Raw genomic sequence first — 18,806 nt, forward strand, 5'->3', positions numbered from 1 at the left:
AGTTTCTGGGATTGTGTGTTACTTCCATTCAGTATGAGAAATTTACTAGGGCAGCTAATTTGTCAAAAAGTCTTTCTCAGTATATGTTAAAAAATTGGACGGCTGAATTTGAACAGATCCTTCGGGAATTGAGACTTCAGGTCAACTCCACGCGCTTGGACCTGTCCCTGACCAAAGGATTACCCAATTGGATCTCCTCAGCATTTTCCTTCTTTAAAGAATGGGTGGGATTGATATTATTTGGAGATACACTTTGCTGTGGATTAGTGTTGCTTCTCTGGTTGGTCTGTAAGCTTAAGGCCCAAACTAGGAGAGACAAGGTGGTTATTGCCCAGGCGCTTGCAGGACTAGAACATGGTGCTTCCCCTGATTTATGGTTATCTATGCTTAAGCAATAGGTCGCTGGCCACTCAGCTCTTGCACACCACGAGGCTAGTCTCATTGCACGGGACAGAGTGAGTGTGCTTCAGCAGCCCGAGAGAGTTGCACGGCTAAGCACTGCAGTAGAAGGGCTCTGCGGCATATATGAGCCTATTCTAGGGAGACATGTCATCTTTCAAGAAGGTTGAGTGTCCAAGTGTCCTTCTCTCCAGGTAAAACGACACGGGAGCAGGTCAGGGTTGCTCTGGGTAAAAGCCTGTGAGCCTAAGAGCTAATCCTGTACATGGCTCCTTTACCTGCACACTGGGGATTTGACCTCTATCTCCACTCTCATTAATATGGGTGGCTTATTGCTCTTATTAATAGAAAAGGGGGAACTGTGGGAAGCCGCCCCCACATTCGCCGTCACAAGATGGCGCTGACAGCTGTGTTCTAAGTGGTAAACAAATAATCTGCGCATGTGCCAAGGGTATTTCTCCACCCCATGTACTCTGCCTTCCCCGTGGCAACAACTCGGCCATGGGCTGCAGCCAATCAGGGAGTGATACGTCCTAGGCGAAGGATAACTCTCCTAAATAGGGACGGGGTTTCGCTTTCGTTTTTGGGTTTGAGTTTTGCACTCTTGCTCCTGAAGATGTAAGCAATAAAGTTTTGCCGCAGAAGATTCTGGTTTGTTGTGTCTTTCCTGGCCGGTCGTGAGAACGCGTGTAAGACCTCCCTATAATTTGTCCCCCAACCCCTGTCTTTCCATAAATGTCAATTCCTTTTCTTTTTCCTATAGTGATCCAATCCTTCCCTGAGTTACTTACTCTGAACCTATCCTCTGTGGTTATATAGATAGTAGCCTGCTTATCAAACACTTAACAGCTAACATTCATATAAAAGTTAATATACATTATATTTGTATTTTGAGAATCTGTGTTACCTCACCAAGTGTGATTTATTTTTAGCTCCTTCCATTTACCTGTACAATTCATTTCTTTTCCTTTTAAACATTTTTCATTTGTTTACTTGATGTTCACTGCTACTGACTAATGTTGAGGACACTGGAAGAGACTTTATATGTTACTGAATGAGATGGGTAACTATCAACCCATATAAGAACATGTCAATATACAATGGTGGCATGCAGGCCGGATGGCATAAAACTTGGACTATCCAATCAATATCTGATTAGACTTAAGTCTCACTCCATGAAATGGAATCCATTCCCTGAAACAGCTTGGCTGGCTAAAAATCAGAGACAACAAAAGCCAGGGACCTAGAGGAAGAACAAATACTACTGTTGTAGTAATTGAATGTAGCACTAAAATGACTCCAGCTATCCTGTGGTATTCATAAATCAGTGCTTGCTCAGCCATCAGCAGAAAAGCTTTCCTGAGTGTGGATGGAAATAAGCACACAGACACATATCTGGACAATATGCAGAAAGTGAGAGCATCCTGGAAACACTTATTTTAAATGGGATGTATCTATCAAATCCCTCTCTTTGCGATTCACAAAATCCTGTCTAGATGAGGCTGAAATTTTGCAAGAACCAGAGAAGATACAGACCACTAGGGAAACAAGGCCTTCTAAATACAGCAAGACCATTCCACACATGAAGTTACACAGACTGCAGCAGCAAATACAAGGCCTTTACAGGTCCAAGCAATGAAAGTGTAATTGAGCACAAACTTTCATCCCAAACTCAGAACCTATCTCTTCCAATTTGATAACCATCCACAAATGAAACATTAGGTATACAAGACACAAATAAATGGCATGCCTCATGGACAGCACTAGATAGAAAAAACAAAACAAAACAAAAATAAAAACAATGCACCTAATGATCTTTGGGGGAATTTTATTTATTTTCATTTTTGTCTCATACTGTTTTTGTTGGGTATCTTCTTTTCATGACCTGAGAGGTCCTAAACTTATAAGCTATGATTTCTTGTTATATAAATTTTAAGGGATTTCTGTGCATCCAATGTGTACTTCTCTACATCTTTGTGTGTTTCTTGTGATTTTTCCTTGGCTCTTTGTTTTTTGTTTGTTTTGTTCAGTTTAGGTTTATTTGATATTACATTATTCCCTTTTTAAATTTTTAAGTGAATGATTGTTTTCTAATGAGAAAAATTAAGAGCGTGTTGATTTGGAAGTATAAAGAGATGGAAAGTTTCTGTGAAAAATTCAGGAGAGGGGAACCATAATTATAGGCTATTATATCAGAAAAAAAGCCTATTTTCTTTTGCTTCTTAAAATTTATTTATTTATCTCAAATATAACATTTTTACTAGTTATTTAGCAATTCCATATAATCACACTGGCTTCCCATTCCTCCCAGGCCAACCTTCCCACTTTTGTGCCCATCTCCTTCTTTCAAAATAAAAACCATCCAAACAACCCACCCGTCAAGTCTAATTTGTACTGTCCTCCTTGGGGACTGTTCAAATTCCAGTGTGTAAAAAGCTGAGATCTTCCCCACATTCTATCATACTCAAGAGAAGTCATCAATTATGAAGAGTTATTTTTAGCATGTTTATCATGATTTAAGGACTCTCTAAATAACTTCCTCTCTAGATTGTTTCTGTTTCTTTTCCTTTTTTCTTTCTTTTTTTTTGGGGGGGGGAGGGGTGGCATCACAGAATCCTTTGATGTCTCTCATTCTCAGTTATGAGTCTGCAGTCATGGAAACCACTGAAAAAGAAACTTCTTTGCCAATAGCACTCAGCAGCAGCAAATATCATTGACTTCTACATGGTCTGCAGCACCGAGGATAAAGGACATACCATGGTTTTGTTGGCAGCTCACACCATGGTCATCAACCTGGTCCTTGGAGCCACCAGAGCAGATGGGATTAAGGACATCAACATGTGTCAACATAGTTGCAGAGCACAGATCATGGCTTACCATTATTTTCAGCAAGTAAAACAAAATATAATGAAATATGAAAGTTAGGTTTTTATATTCTGACACTGCCTCTGGAGTGATGTAACCAAGCTTCAGTTCTCACCTCGCATTAGGAATCAATGAAACACCAAAACAGGATGCTATCAAAGTCCTATTGACTTACTTAGAGGAGTATGGATGAGGGGTTACTTGCAGGAGCAGAAATGATTAAAAATGACATCTACATCACCAAAACGAACTCTGAATGTTGCTGCATAGTTTTCACACAGCTCAGTAGTTTGGAAAGTGTCTCTTCTAGCAGTTCAGCTGCACAGGGACTCCTCATCAGTCATTACTGTTTTACAAGCTTAGGAAGGCAGGGGTCTTTGCATCTTTTCAGTTAAGAACCTTCCCGGAGCTTCTGAGTTCTTGACTTCTTGAATCCTTTTTCTCTTTTTCGTTTTGTTTCGTTTTGTTTTGTTTTGTTTTGTTTTGTTTTGTTTTGTTTTGCTTTGCTTTGCTTTGCTTTGCTTTGCTTTGCTTTGCTTTGCTTTGTTTTGTTTTGCTTTGCTTTGCTTTTGTTTGTTTGTTTGTTTGTTTGTTTCAATACAGGGTTTCTCTATGCCTTGGCTGCCCTAGAATTTACTCTATAGACCACACTGACTTTGAACTTACAGAGAATTCATTCTTGACTCTTAAAGGCTCTCTTTTCATAAATGTATGGGTTTTGAGGAGCTTTTCTCCATGATGGAATGGTTTGCCTTCCTTTAGAACATCATGCTACTCTACAAAATTTTAAATGGTTAGAGTGGGACTCTACATCATCCATATCCTCTCTGTCCTCCAACTGCAACTCAGCTGCTTATAAGCTCTCTTTAGAGCATATATGGCCAAAAAGTTGGTCATGTTCTTTTAATTCTCAATCAAGACTTATTATGATTCACAGTAATAAGAGGACAACTGATTTTCTCACTCACCTCCTAGTTAAAGGGGCTACAGTGACTGAATAGCAGGAATAAGAACATCATCACCTGCTAAGCTTGTGACAATAGGATTAAGGTTCTGATGCAGTTTCCTCAACCAGGGCTGAGAGTACCAATTCCTCTGATATTCAGGTATCTACACTGGAAGGTATGTTTCAGACATAAGTTATCCCCTGTGTGCAGAATCTGAAGAGGTGATGCAAAGAACATCCCTCCAAGGCTCAATCAAAGAGAACTGATACTGTATGAATTGAATAAAGAATTTTAAGCCTAAGGACTTTACTGAATAAGCAGCTTCTCCTAATTAAGAGCAAGAAGGTAAGTCCAGGTTGTTTACTAGAAGGAAACTGACCAAGAAGGGCTCTATAGAATCAAACAGATCACTTATACTTGCTTTAAAAAATACATCTGCATAATGTAGTGTACTGTATTTCTGAGTTCCAGGGCAGCAGAACAATCAAAGAGTAACAATCACAGGCAAAGAAGAAAAACATGAAACTAACTGAAGTGAGCAGGCCAAGAGATCAGAGAAAGAAACAAAGAGAAGTGTGCTTACAGGAAAAGAAACAGGTGTTGCTCCATATAGTACCTGAGACTGTGACACCTGACGTCACACTGAAAACTCTACAGGGTTTTGCAAGAGAAAACCTTTGCAAGAGAAATAGTTTTCCCCTAACTTTGACAACTTCACTATTTTATCTAAGGGACAGAAGAAACAAGAACGTGCAACAAGCTTGGGAAGAGGTAAACTCACATGGAAAGTGTATAGCATACATTACCCAATTGACCAACTTTCAATAGAAAAATACTGCATGCAATGAGACAACAGCATGTAGCTTAATGACAGAAAGGAAAGGGGGAGCAAGAGAAATGGCTTGTAAGAATGAACCATTTTAGTCATCTGGAGAGGGGTAACTCAACAAACACAAAGGACAACTATTGCATGTTTTCTTTTATATGCAGGAGTTATTTAAAGTTTAAAATATGTGAGTACCTATTAGAATAACTTTGGAGGTTAGTTCACTTCTAGGGGATACACGGGAAGCAGGAAATCTTTCAAGGACAAGATGTAGAGCATAATGTTATAAAGAGATACAGGGGGAACCAGAATGGAAGCATTAAATGTGTTTGGGTGTGGGAGGTCAGGGTAAGTGAGCGATTATGAGGAGGGACAGCTAATGCTGGGGGTCTTTTGACAAACCAAATGGAAAGCTACTGTGGTAGAAGTTTCCTGACATAATTAACTGAGAATGAGTGTTCAAATGAAAAGGAGAATCTGAAAATCATTGTTTTCCTTGAACCTTCACCTTACTGTATCCTCTAAGACCACAGTCTTTAAACCTAAAGAATGCTCAGCTTGCAGGAAAAGAGCTGGGTTCTTCTGATATTCTTTGCTCTATGTGATGGAGATTTAAACAAGACAAAGGAAAAAAAGGCTTTTTCATGAACAAAATCAACAGAAAAAAAACACAGAAAAACCTCAAATATATAAATGTTCATTTTTGTTACAAATGTGAACAGGAGGGATCTTGAGCTGGTAGACTTTTACTTAGTCAACCATAAATCTCCTTATCTGTAAATTCATGTAAGAATTACATCCTTTAATGTTCAGGGACAACCTGGTTAAGGATGGGTAACTCCTCCTCCTTATTCCTTCCAGAGAGCATTTCGGACAAAGATAAAGTTTTTCAATTCTGTATGTATCTTAATAAGAAACTTCTTTAAAGAACAGATGAACAATAAATATTTAAATAACAATAAATATTATTATTATCAATGAAGTGTTTTCAGCTGGAATATTTATTAGATTGAAGTAAATGGTTATTTCTTATTGAATCTTCAAACAGCTACATGTGACATTATCTAAAAAGCCATATCCAGTTTAAAGATTTAGGTTCAGGTAACTTCTTTAATCTCCCAAGTCTGGTGTCTGTATAAAAGATGTTTTAAGTTTAAAATTAGCCTTCACCTGCAATAGGTGATAAGGTCACAGAAGAGAAAAAATAAACAACTCTCATCAACTGGAAGACTCTGCTATAAACCTGTGCCCCTGCACTCAGTTTATATTTTGGCCATTTAACGAAGCTAGAAATTTCAGTGTCAGAAACTTTTGATTTCTAGCATGGCCCTATTCACAGAAGCGTCCTGTACCTCAAATGGCAGCTCAAAAACCATAGTCAATTAGCTGCTAGAAAAAACTGAAGGGGGTTTGACCTCAATTCCACAAGCACTTTCCTCTGACTTCTGAAAGCATTCCATGATCACCAGGCCAGCTGCATGTGCTCTGGCTGAATTCCCTGTCAGGTGCTTTGTGGTGAGCTAAAGCCAGGCTGGAAAGTCAGAGGAGCACTTAAGGGCAAAAGAGCAGAAATTAAAGTGGCATGGCACCATCACTGGTCTGAGGGGAAATAAGAGAGTAGCAGATGGAGGAGGACAGACAGTGACAATCAAAGCTGTGTAGGCCATCAGAAAGGCTGGAAGGTAATACATAGCAGAAAGCAAAACAAATTGTAGCAAGCTCTGGAAAGCACACAGTGTATTAGATCATAATCCCATGGGCAACCCTGTGTATACTTTCTCTATTGGTTGTATTTGCATATCATTGTGTAAATATATGAACAGAGGTGATTAGGAATCTATAAAGTTTTAAGGACAAGTGACCATTTGTTTAGTCTTGGAGAAGGCAAGTGGAAGCAGGCAGTCAGTGTACTCAGTCCACTCCAGTAGTGATGGGGCATCTTTCACATGTCTGAAATATATAAATGCAGTAATTGTTTCCTTCGCTTAGACCAGTGCTATTGGGAATAACTCTTATAGCAGCACATCTTAAAAATTCTGACATATCATATTCATGGGGAATATCTATCCATCTCTATCTCACAATCTCTCTCTCTCTCTCTCTCTCTACCTATCTACATCTACATATACATATATTTATCTGCCTATCTCTGTATATCTATCTAAAAACTGAAGTGTTTGATTGGCTGTTATTGAATATATCTTTTTGATGTTATAGTGTAGCTTTTTCCTCAGTTTATTACATAACAATCAATCCCATGAATACATGATGTGATAGCTTCATTTAAAGCCAAAGAAATAAGCAAACCAGAGCAGTGGAACAGGCAGTTTGGCCAGAGGCAAAACCTCTTCTTCTCACCAATTGCTTACTTGTAAATGTTGCTTTTATTTTCTCAGATAAAGTGATGAGGTGAGAGCCATGCATAGCTGTATGAATACATGGATTTGACTGAGCCCAGAGAGTTTTCTTCTCAATTCTAACTAATCTTTGGCAGTAGGCCTGGAAGCTTCCAGCCTCTATACAATCCAATCTTCCAAGCTAACTGATTCAGTCTGGCTTCTTTTGCCTTCTTACTGAATTGTCCTACTTGTCCTAATACCAACTTTGACAGTATGTTCTCGCTTTCTGTCTCCTTCTTATTCTGTGTCTTGTTCTATCTTCACCTATGTATAATTAGGTCACTTTGCAAACTGTCTCTGGAAAACTATCATACACGCATACCACCCATTATACCACCCAAACCGGCCCCCACCACACATCACGTTTTGTTTTTCTCTCAATGCTCTCAAGTAGCCTCTTTCCCCTTGGTTTCCAGTGTGAATTGGGTATATTCTATAGCTGACTAATTCTGTAAATTATTTTTGATTTGTCACTTTATGTTTACCTCAGTTAGAGATCACTTTCAAACTTGGCTGTTTCCTTCTTCAAACTATCCTTATTTTCAGTGTTAGTGACTAAGGAAATGTACTAAGAGCATGTCTATATTCCCACTAGACCACACTATAACCCAGGACATGTCTACATTCCAGCATGATCATATCTCTGGATGTGATCCCTTGACAAAGCAGACATGTTTCTGGATTAAAGTTTTTGTGCACTAAGGATTATAAACAGTAAAGGATATTATGTACTGGGGATATTATAAATTTTATAACTTCAGGTTTTCTGAGTACTATGAGCTCCAAAATAAAAGGTATTGAAAAATAATTGTGAAATAAATAGAAGTATATTTAGAACAAGATAATTACTTTTGACAACAAAAGAAATTGCATTTGATTTTGACAGAAATAGCTTTAAAAAGAGATGAGAAAGATGTTTATTTTAAGATTAAAAACTTAATAAACTATACTGGAATATTCCATCCAGTTAAGCAGGTTTTTGAAGTACAGAATAAATGTGGGCTGTGCTAGGATTTGTGAATATATATTTTAATTATTAATTTTATTTTTTACAACTGTGATGCTAACAATTCCTTTTGGTAAACATAATCATAGTAGAGTCAAAAAAGACAATAGATACTTTCATTATATTTTATAAATAATTTAAAATAATAGTTTCTATAGGTTTTATGTTTTATTAAAAATATTCTTCAGAATCCACTGATCAAAATATATATAATATTTAGGGCTCATATTTTTTCAAATGATCTGTTGACTATTTCATAAGAGCTCTATGCAACCCAAGATGTTCACAGTTTTCTAGATAGAAACACAGCTTGTCTATTCCTGAACATCTGGGTCAAAGTTGGCCCTTTGCCTTCTAAAATGAAAGATGTGTTGATATTCAGAATTTTTAAAGATAAATTTTAGGTTAAAATTTTCTCTGCCTATTATTAAGTGTAAGAAGTGTTGATATTTAACTGAGTTATAATGTTTCTACCTACGTGTTTTAATGAACTAGATGTACGTACTTTCTCTGCCACACTTTCAAATGTTCACTGTTTCAACTCTTCTTCACACTGTGGATAATGTAATAAAAGTTCTAATTCTAATTTAATATAGCAAGAACTCTTGAAAAACACAATGGTGGGAATGGCATACATATTTCTGAGTATGAAATGTAGCAACTCATAACTGCTACTTCATTCAAAATATATGAACCATAAAACCCTCATGAATGTTTATGATTAATTGTATTAGCTTAGTTACAGAGTAACTTTAGCTTTTGTAATTTATTGCACATAAGAATTTTGCAAAAAAAGAAAAAGAAAAAGAAAGAAAAATGGATAGCAATTATTACATCTAATATTACCCATGATGAAAAAAAAATCTGTCATTTCTATCAGTTAGAACCTGAAACAAAATGAGGCCATCTGAACCCAGGAGCTAAAGCTGTTTCATAGTCCTGTGTACACAGGTCCCACCAGGAAAGACCTGGTCTATCATGAGTACTCTCACTTCTGGGCCAAGAGGTGAGGTCTCTCCTTTTTTTTTTTCGTAATAACTGTCCAAAGCAGGACCAGTGAGGAATGCACAGGGGAAAAGGACAGTGGGACAACAAGGACAGGATTCTTCCAGTTGCCATCTGCACCTGGAATCTAAGTCTGTTCCACAGTCCACTGTACACAGGTTCTACCAGGAGGGAGCTGGTCCCCCAGGAGTGCTGACACAGATTTATAGGCCCACAGGAAGAATACGCTCCAGACACAGATAGCAAGACCAACTAATATCACAGATAACCAGATGGCAAAAGGCAAGTGCAAGAACCTGACCAACAGAAACCAAGGCTACATGGAAACATCAGTACCTAGGTCACCCAGCACAGCAATACCTGGATAACCCAACACACTGGAAAAGCAAGATTTGTATTTAAAATCGCATCTCATAATGCTGAAAGATGATTTTAAGAAAACCATAAATAACTGCCTTAAAGAAATACAGGAGAACACAGGTAAACAGGTAAAAGCACTTAAAGAGGAAAAACAAAAATTCCTTAAAGAATTATAGGAAAACACAAACAGGTTAAGGAAATGAACAAAACCATCCAAATCTCAAAAACTGGAAATAGAAACAATAAAAAAATCACGAAGGGAGACAACACTGGAGATAAAAAATCTAGTTAAAAGATCAGGAGTCATAGATGCAAGCATCACCAAGAGAATACAAGAAATAGAAGAGAGAATTTCAGATGCAGAAGATACCTTAGAAAACATTGACACAACAATCAAAGAAAATGCAAAATGCAAAAAGATCATAACCCAAAATATCCAGGAAATCCAGGACACAGTGAGAAGACCAAACCTAAGGATAATAGGTGTAGAGGAGAGTAAATAGTCCCAAATTAAATGGCCAGTAAATATCTTCCACAAAGTTATAGAAGAAAACTGACCTAACCTAAAAAAGAGATGCCCATGAACATTCAAGAAGCCTACAGAACACCAAATAGATTGGACCAGAAAAGAATTTCATCCTGTCACATAATAAAACACCAAATACACAAAATAAAGAAAGAATATTAAAAGTAGGTAGGGAAAAAGTCAAGTAACATAAAAAGGCAGACCTATTAGAATTACACCAGACTTCTCACCAGAGACTATAAAAGCCAGAAGACACTGAGCAGACATCATAAGAGAACAAAAATGCCAGCCCAGACTACTATATCCAGGAAAAATCTGAATAACCACAGATGGAGAAAATAGATATTCCATGACAAAAACAAATTTACACAATATCTTTCCACAAATCCAGTCCTACAAAGGATAATAAATGGAAAATCCTACACCCAAGAAAAAGCAAGAAAATAATCTTTTAACAAACCAAAGATAATGTAGTCACGTAAACATAATTTCACCTCTAACTACAAAAATAACAGGAATTAACAATCACTTTTCCTTAATATCTCTTAATATTGATGGATTCAATTCCCCAGTAAAAAGACATAGACTAACAGACTAGATACATGAACAGGGCCCAAAATTTTGCTACATACAAGAAATCTACCTCAGGTACAGAGACAGACACAAATTCAGAGTAAACGCTGGAAAATACCTTTCCAAGCAAATGTTCCCAAGAAACAAGCTGGAGTAGCCATGTAATATAGGATAAAGTCTACTTTCAACCTAAAGTTATCAAAACTGATAAGAAAAGACACTTCATCCTCATCAAAGGAAAAATCAACCAGGAAGAAATCTCAATTCTGAACATCTATGATCCGAATGCAAGGGTACCCACAATCATAAAATAAACTTTACTAAAGCTCAAAGCACACTTTTCACCTCACACAAAAATACTGGGACACTTCACCATCACATTCTCATCAATGGATAGATCATGTAAACAGAAACTAAACAGAGACACAGTGAAACTAACAGAAGTTATGAATCAAGTGGATTTAACAAATATCCTCAAACAAAAGAATATAACTTCTTTCAGTACCTCAAGGCACCTTTTCTAAAACTGACCATATAATCAGTCACAAAACAGTCCTCAACAGATAAAAGAGGATTGAAATAATCGAATGCATCCTATCAGATCAGGACAGACTAAGGCTAGTCTTCAATAGCAACATAATCAATAGAAAGCCCACATATACATGGAAGGAGACCAACACTCTATTCAATGATAAGTTAGTCAAGGAAGAAATAAAGAAAGAAATTAAAGGCTTTTTAAAGATTAATGAAAATGAAGCCACAACATATCTAAATATATGGGAAACAATGAAAGTAGTTCTAAGAGGAAAAAAAAAATCATATCTCTGAGTGCTTCCAGAAAGAAACTGAAGAGAACTTACACTAGCAGCTTTACCACACATCTGAAAGCTCTAAAACAATAAGAAGCAAATGCACACAAGAGGAGTAGATGGCAGGAAATATCAAACTCAGGACTGAAATCAACAAAATAGAAACAAAAATAATTATACAAAGAATCAACCAAATGAGTATCTGGTACTTTGAAAAAAATCAACATGAGAGACAAATTCTTAATCAGATTAACTGGAGGGCACAGAATAAGTATCCAAATTAATAAAAACAGAAATAAAAAGAGAGAAATAACAATGGAAACTGTGGAAGCCAAAAATATCAACACATCCTACTACAAAAGTTTATACTGAACTGAATTGGAAAATCTGGGTGAAATGGATAATTTTCTAGACACATACCAGGTACCAAAGTTAAATCAGGATCAGATAAACCTTCTAAACAGCCCCATAACCCCTAAGGAAATAGAAGCAGTCCTTAATAGTTTCCCAACAAAAACAAGCCAAGGACCAGATGGGTTTAGTTCAGACTTCTATCAGAGCTTCAAAGAAGACCTAATACCAATACTCTTTAAACAATTCCACAAAATAGAAACAGAAGGGACAATACCCTTTTAATTCTATGAAGCCAAAATTACTCTGATACCTTAACTACACAAAAACCCAACAAATAAAGAGAACTTCAGACCAATTTTTCTTATGAATAACAATGCCAAAACATTCAATAAAATTCTCACAAACCAAATCCAAGAACACATCAAAATGATCATCCATCATGATCAAGTAGGCTTCATCCCAGGGATGCAGGGATGGTTCAATATAAGGAAACTATAAATGTAATCCACATGTAAACAAACTCAAAGAAGAAACCCACATGACCATTTTCTTAGATGCTAAGAAAACATTTGACAAAATCCAGCACCCTTTCATGATAAAAGGTTTGGAAAGATCAGGAATTAAAGGCTCATATCTCAACATATTAAAAGCAATAGAAAGCAAACCAATACCCACCATCAAACTCAATAGAGAGAAACTTGAAGCAATTTCACTGAAATCAGAGATGAGACAGCCTGACCACTCTCTCCATACCTAATCAATGTAGTACTTGAAGTCCTAGCCAGAGCAATTAGACAACAAAAGGAGGTCAAAATGATACAGATTAGAAAGGAATAAGTCAAAATATCACTATTTGCAGATGATATAACAATATACTTAAAAGATCCCAAAAATACCACCAGAGAACTCCTAAACCTGATAAACAATTTGAGCAGAGAGGATGGATATAAAATTAACTCAAACAAATCAATAGCCTTCCTCTACTCAAAGGATAAAGAGGATGAGAAAGACAATAATGAAAAAGCACCCTTCACAATAGTCACAAATAAAATACCTTAGTATGACTCTAACTAAACAGGTGAAAGATCTGTATGTCAAGAACTTCATCTCTGAAGAAAGAAAGCTAAGAATATCTCAAAAGATGGAAAGATCTCCCATGCTCATGGATTTGCAGGATTAATAAAGTAAAAATGGCCATCTTGCCGAAAGCAATCTATAATTCAATGCAATCCCCATCAATATTCCAAATCAATTCTTCATAGAGTTAGAAAGGGCAATTTGCAAATTCATCTGGAATAACAAAAGACCCAAGATAGTGAAAACTATTCTCAACAACAAAAGAACTTCTGGTGGAATCACCATGCCTGACCTCAAGCTATACTACATAGCAATTGTGTTAAACACTGCATGGTATTGGTACAGTGACAGGCAGGTAGATCAATAGAATAGAATTTGAGACCCAGAAATTAACCTGTACACCTATGTTCACTTGATCTTTGACAAAGAAGCTAAAACCATCCAGTGGAAAAAGAGACAGCATATTAAAAAAAAAATGGTACTGGCTCAACTGGTTGTTAATATGTAGAAGAATGCAAATTGACCCATTCTTATCTCCTTATATAAAGATCAAGAACAAGTGGATCAAAGACATCCACATAAAACCAAATACACTGAAACTAATAGAAAAAAAGTAGGGAAGAGCCTTGAGCACATGGGCAGAAGGAAAAATTTCCTGAACAGAACACGCATGGCTTGTGATGTAAGACCAAGAATTGACAAATGGGACCTCATAAATTGCAAAGCTTCTCTGAGTCAAAGGACACTGTCAATAGAAAACAAAACAAAACAAAAAAAAAAACAAAAACAAAAAACAAAAACCAGCAACCAACAAAGTGGGAAAAGATCTTTAGCAACCCTACATCTGATAGAAAGCTAATATCTAACTTATACAAAGGACTCAACAAGTTAGACTCCAGAGAAATAAATAACCCGATTTAAAAAAAAATGGGATACTGAATTAAACAAAGAATTCTCAACTGAGGAATACTGAAAGGCTGAGAAGCACCTAAAGAAATGTTCAACATCTTAGTCATCAGGGAAATGCAAATCAAAACAGCCCTGAGATTCCAACTCATACCAGTCAGAATGACTAAGATCAAAAACTAAGGTGACAGCAGATTCTGGCAATGATGTGGAGAAAGAGAAAAAATCCTCCAATGCTTGTGGGTTTGCAAGCTGGTATAACCACTCTGGAAATCAGTCTGGCAGTTCCTCAGAAAATTGGATATAATACTACCTGAGGACCCAGCAATATCACTCCTGGGCATATACCCAGAAGATGCTCCAACATGTAATAAGGACACATGCTCCACTATGTTCATAGCAACCTTATTTATAATAGCCAGATGCTGGAAAGAACCTGTATGTCCCTCAGCAGAGGAATGGATACAGAAAATGTGGTACATTTCCAAAATGGAGTACTACTCAGATATTATAAACAACGAGTTTATGAAATTCTTAGGCAAATGGATGGGACTAGAAAATATAATCTTGTGTGAGGTAACCCAATCACAAAAGAACACACATGGTATGCACTCACTGATAAGTAGATATTAGCACCGAAGCTCAGTATACCAGATACAATTCATAGACCACATGAAGTTCAAGAAGAAGTGTAGATACTTCAGTCCTTCTTAGAAGGGGGGACAAAATACCCAGGGGGAGAATATACAAAGAAAAACTATGAAGGAGAGACTGAAGGAAGGGCCATCCAGAGACTGCCCCACGTGGGGATCCATCCCATATGCACTCACCAAACACAGACACTATTGTGGATGCCAAGTACTTGCTGTCAGGAGCCTGATATAGCTGTCTCCTGAGAGGTTCTACCAGTACCTGGCAAATACAGAGGTGGATGCTCCCAGCCATCAATTGGACTGAGCACAGGGTCCCCAATGTAGGACCTAGAGAAAGGAACCAAGGAACTGAAGGGGTTTGCAGCCCCATTGGAGGAACCACAATATGAACCAACCAGTACCCCCAGAGCTCCTAGGAACTAAACCACCAATCAAAGATTACACATGCAAGTACCCATGGCTCCAGTCTTATATGCAGCAGGGGATGGTCTTGTCCATCATCAACGGGAGGAGAAGCCCTTGATCCTGTGAAGTCTCAATTCTCCAGTGTAATTGAATGCCAGGAACAGGAAGCAGGAGTGTGTGTTGGTGAGCAGGGGGAGGTGAGAGGGAATAGGGAGCTTTCAGAGGGGAATCCAGGAAAAGGGATAACATTTGAAGTGTAAATATAGAAAATATCTCATTAAAAACATGAAACATATATGCACTATAATACAATTGTACATTTAAACATACATACATTTAAATCATTGAATGGTTATTCTTTCAAGGTTGGTGTTCAAGAAAATTATGAAGAAGAGTTAGGAGACTGATTAGTCACGTCATCATTTACCTATAGAAAACTGATTTCTCTGCAATGAGACAAACATAAAAGCAAAGTGAGCAAAACAATCAACCTGTCATTGAAAACAAATGAGCATAACATCTATGTCCTATCTGTTTCTCAGGGCCATGTCAATATGAGTGGCCTATGCAGCAACCTGGTACATTTTGATGCCCATGGGCTCTGCTGCTGCTGCTGCTGACCATGACTGGGTCCACACTCCTGCTGCCCCTAGATGTCAGGTTGACATCCTTGGCCTGTGTTACTTCTGAAGGCCAGATGGATTTTCATAGTCTGTGCTGCTACCTGAATCCATGTAGATATTTGTGTTGTTCTTTCATTGCTGTGAACAGCCACTATGACCAAGGCAGCTCTTATAAAAGAAAATATTTGCGGCCTGACTAGGGTCACAAGTTCCCTCCGGTTGGTGCCAGCACCAGGTAACCTTGGGCGCAGAGTCGTCAAACACCCCCAAGGTCGCCTAGAGGACTCTCCACGCGATCTTAGAACCACCAGTGAGTGGAACACAACTTCTGTTCCAATCCAATATCGCGGGATCTGAGACAGCATTAGAGAAGCAAGAAACCCTGCCTGACCAGGGTCACAAGTCCATTTTGGTCAGTGCCAGCACTGGGTCACCTGGGCGCAGAGTCTGCTGACATCCCCAAGGTCCCTAGAGTACAGCTTCTGAGAAAGACCCTGTTTCGGGCTCCAGACAACTGGGCACCTGCCCTGCCAGGGGAGAGGTGTCTGCCCTGCCCCAGATGGCTTTGCCTGAGCATCTGGGTGAGCCGTCTTGGTTCCCGGATCCCTCTGATACTAGTCTGCTCAGGTGAAAGTGTGGACTACAAAAGCTAACAACTACTGTGACAGGCCGAAGCAACACAGCTTCTGGGAAAGGTCCTGTTTCAGGCCTTCATCTTTTGCCAGGAGGCAGGTCAGAATGCCAGATAACTATGCACCTTCCCTGTAAGAGAAGAGCTTGCCTGCAGAGAGTGCTCTGACCACTGACACTCAGAGGAGAGAGCTAGTCTCCCAGGTCTGCTGATATAGGCTAACAGAATCACGAGAGGAACAATCTCTAACCAGAGACAACTATAACTACCAGTTCCAAAGATTACCAGATGGTGAAGGGCAAACATAAGAATCTTACTAACAGAAACCAAGACCACTCACCATCATCAGAATGCAGTACTCCCACCTCGCCCAGTCATGGGCACCCCAAAACACCAGAAAAGCTAGACCCGGATTTAAAAGCATATCTCATGATGATGGTAGAGGACATCAAGAAGGACTTTAATAACTCACTTAAAGAAATACAGAAGAACACTGCTAAAGAGTTACAAGTCCTTAAAGAAAAACAGGAAAACACAACCAAAAGGTAGAAGTTCTTAAAGAAAAACAGGAAAACACATCCAAATAGGTGATGGAAATGAACAAAACAATACTAGACCTAAAAAGGGAGGGAGACACAATAAAGAAAATCCAAAGTGAGGCAACGCTGAAGATAGAAGCCCTAGGAAAGAAATCTGGAAACATAGGTGCGAGCATCAGCAGCACAATACAAGAGATGGAAGAGAGAATCTCAGGTGCAGAAGATTCCATAGAGAACATCTGCACAACAAACAAAGAAAATGCAAAATGCAACAAGGTCCAAACTCAAAACATCTAAGAAATCCAGGACACAATGAGAAGACCAAACCTATGGATAATAGGAGTAGATGAGAATGAAGATTTTCAACTCAAAAGGCCAGCAAATATCTTCAACAAAATTATGGAAGAAAACTTCCCAAACCTTAAGAAAGAGATGCCCATGAACATAAAAGAAGCCTACAGAACTCCAAATAGACTGGACCAGAAAAGAAATTCCTCCTGACACATAATAATCAGAATAACAAATGCACTAAATAAAGATAGAATATTAAAAGCAGTAAGGGAAAAGAGTCAAGTAACATATAAAGGCAGGCCTATCAAAATTACACCAGACTTTTCACCAGAAACTATGAAAGCCAGAAGATCCTGGACAGATATTATACAGACACTAAGAGAACACAAATGCCAGCCCAGGCTACTATACCCAGCCAAACTCTCAATTACCATAGATGGAGAAACCAAAGTATTTCATGACCGAACCAAATTCACAAATAATCTTTCCACGAATCCAGCCCTTCAAAGGATAATAACAGAAAAACAAACAAACAAACAAAAAAAACAATACAAGACAGAAACCATGCCCTAGAAAAAGTAAGAAATTAATCATTCAACAAACCTAAAAGAAGGCAGCCACAAGAACAGAATGCTAACTCTAACAACAAAAATAATAGAAAGCAACAATTACTTCTCCTTAATATCTCTTAATATCAATGGATTCAATTCCCTAATAAAAAAGACATAGACTAACAGACTGGCTACACAAACAAGACCCAACATTTTGCTGCTTAGAAGAAACCAATCTCATGGTAAAAAACAGACACTACCTCAAAATGAAAGGCTGGAAAACAATTTCCAAGCAAATTGTCCAAAGAAACAAGTTGTAGTAGCCATTCTAATATTGAATAAAATCGACTTCCAACCCAAAGTTATCAAAAAAGACAAGGAGGGACACTTCATACTCAGCAAAGGTAAAATCTTCCAAGAGGAACTCTCAATTCTGAATATCTATGCTCCAAAAGCAAGGGAAGCCACATTCATTAAAGAAACTTTAGTAAAGCTCAAAGCACATATAGCACCTCACACAATAATAGTGTGAGACTTCTACACACCACTTTCACCAATGGACAGATCATGGAAACAGAAACTAAACAGGGACACAGTGAAACTAACAGAAGTTATGAAACAAATGAATTTAACAGATACCTACAGAACAATTTATCCTAAAACAAAAGGATATACCTTCTTCTTAGCACCTCATGGTACCTTCTGCAAAGTTGACCATATAATTGGTCACAAAACAGGCCTCAACATATACAAAAATGTTGAAATTGTCCCATGCATCCTATCAGATCACCATGGACTAAGGCTGATCTTCAAAAACAACATAAATAATAAAAGGCCAACATTCACGTGTAAACTGAACAACACTCTTCACAATGATACCTTGGTCAAGGAAGGAATAAAGAAAGTAATTAAAGACTTTTTAGAGTTAAATGAAAATGAAGCCACAACATACCCAAACTTATGGGACACAATGAACGCATTTCTAAGAGGAAAACAAATAGCTCTGAATGCCTCCAAAAAGAAACTAGAGAGAGCACACACTAGCAGCTTGACAACACACC

Source organism: Mus musculus, chromosome 9 (assembly GCF_000001635.26).
Source record: "Mus musculus strain C57BL/6J chromosome 9, GRCm38.p6 C57BL/6J".
In the NCBI taxonomy this organism is placed as follows: Eukaryota; Metazoa; Chordata; class Mammalia; order Rodentia; family Muridae; genus Mus; species Mus musculus.